Genomic DNA, 2,657 nt, shown 5'->3' with positions numbered 1-2,657 from the left:
TATAACAAATAATATGAGACACGACGACCCATTGTCTATATTAGAACACTTCTCATTGGGTAACAAAGTCGTAATTTTTCATTTTTGTCAAAAAGTGTCTATATAGTGGTGAATTATGGTTTAGGTTTTTTTAAAATAAAGTTTCAAAAATTTCTATGTATGTGGAAAATGTAGTTGATTACCAAAGGTTACAATTTTTATTTTGAAGACTACATGGTCTAGGAAGTGTACATTTTTTTATGGGGCAAGTTTCCAAGGCCGGGTTTTCTAGGGGCGAGTTGACTGCCAAAGAGTGTTGCCAAAGTGCGAGCCAACGTGTTATTTAATCACAAGTGCGAGACATCGCAGGTGTGAGCCAGCGAGCCATGACGTCACGACAATAGATACGAGACGTTACTCGAGTTGTGCGAGGTATTGGCTGAGATTTGTGGAGCACAATTCAAAAAACAACTCAGGTCTAATAATGAATTATTGTGATGTTAAATAGACAATGTTAGCTATCAAGGAGCGACGTTGTTTTTCATTGGGACCTTCGTCCATCCAAGGCTAGGCCTATACCATCATAGCTAGTCTAGGCCTAGAGTAGGATAAGGCTAGCGCGACATGCGGACGTTGGTACGTGTTGGTTAGTCTACAAACGTCGCCTAAGGTAATTGATTATACCCGGCAGAACGGAAGAAGGAAACTCCGCTTTTCAGTCGTCTTAGGCCCTTATTTTTTGACAAACAATGACCTTTCAGTGGTCAAATTGCTGTCAAGATTATGAATTGGCTGCTTCGCAGCAATTAGGGGCCTATTAAAGCAGAGTACGTCCGTTATATAGCTAAAATTAAATCTGCTGGCAGTAAGAGCTCGATCTCTAGAAGGTTTATGTTTTTGGGCTTTTCTTTATTTCAAAAAATATTAGTTATATCTTTTTAACGTCGCGTATTAGTTTATACTCTATATTCGAATTGAAGCAATATCACAATTGAAAAACAAAATATTCAAGGTTGCGCCATTTTATATATTTTCTATGGATTGTTTAAATCAATTAAATAAGCTTTTCATATCCCTAAATTGCAATAGCTTCCGGGACCCTCCGAGGGGTTCTTAGCAACCCCTGAACACATCCACTTGCGTAGACTGGGTTCCAGTTCCTAAACTTTGCCTTAATCAGTGAAAATGCTTAAAATCGATTTTGGCACCAATGGCGTTCCATATTACTTATTTGCATGGCGTTCCATAGTATAGTTTCTCGCATGTTTCTCGACATAAACTGACGCTGGTGACGCTTTCTGAAATATGCTAATACTACAGAAAGTCAATAAATTAGAGACTTGTGGCCAGTGTGGCCACTGCTTGGGTATTTACCCAAGATCTTGGGTATTTTGACTTGGTCTTGGGTATTCCGTCCAAATCCTTGGGGATTTTATTACTAAGAAAATTAAATATTTTTGTCAAAGAGGAAGAATTAAGAAGTAACAAAGTATTTGTCAGTCCATTCAAGCATAGAGAAAACTCTATGATTCAAGTAAGCAAAACTCAACGAAGTGCACATAACATTGTTAATTGACTGTTAATTGCTATAAACATGGATTCAGAATTGTTTATTTGTGATTTGCGTTGCCATTGATCTTACCTAATTAATGCATTACATAATAAAACTTGATCACTGATAACACTGGCCGACTGAGGGCGTATTTTTCTATGCTGTATTATCACCTCATGAATATTAATTTTAATAATTAACACAAACAATTAGAATAAAAATTGGTTCATAAATTGAACTAAAAGGGAAACTATACATACGAAAAACACGTTTTTTTTTTCAAATTTTAATGCATTTTCAGGAAGCTTGGGTAATTTCTGCTGAATCTTGGGTAATTTCGACCCAGTCATTGGGTATATCAAAAATTGTGAGTGGTCACGCTGCTTGTGGCGAAGTCTACCGCTTGCGCTCTCGTCGGGGACATCGCTCCTACCCCGTCGAGACATAATTGCTTCAACAAAACCACCACCCCACCCCCACGTCGGGCATATCCTGGCGCCAACTCTGCTAACTGAGCTGTGGTGCATGTCTACAAACTTAGGCAAGGGCCCAAGCTTATGGGTACTTTACAATCCGTTTACAACTAAATTGACATTTAAAATAAACCTTCAAGTGATTGGCCTATTAAATCAAACATTATATTTTTACGAATTAAGAGACGCTTAATAGATAATTTCAAAACAAAATTTAATGACAAGAAAGATCGACGTTTCGGGTCCATCATGGAACCATTCTCAAGATCAAGTAAATTTTATTTATGAAAACTGGTATTCGCTGAATAATTTTTTTGAAGAGCAGTGATGGTGCCTTTTCTCACACTATTTAATCAGTTATCGGATCCAAAGATGTCCGAAAAGGGGTGGCCGGGGAGGGAAGATCGAGAAACTCCACCTTTAGGGGGCGCCTCCAGGAAATTGTTGTTTTCTTGACGCCCTAAAGTAACCTCTGAGGCATTTTGGGTGATCAATAATTTTGTTTTATTTTATTTATTTTTTTGACTTTCCAAAAGGGGAAGCCGTCTGTCGACCTGCATCATCCCATTTTTTCTGTTTACCCCTCCATAGGAGGGACGAATGTGGCTTCCATGAGTTTCTAAATAAAGGCGTATTAACAAGAAATTGCTTTC

This window comes from Anneissia japonica, unplaced genomic scaffold, assembly GCF_011630105.1.
Source record: "Anneissia japonica isolate Jap-2015-1 unplaced genomic scaffold, ASM1163010v1 scaffold7370_len818893_cov191, whole genome shotgun sequence".
Lineage (NCBI taxonomy): Eukaryota > Metazoa > Echinodermata > Crinoidea > Comatulida > Comatulidae > Anneissia > Anneissia japonica.
This window is presented reverse-complemented; position numbering follows the sequence as displayed.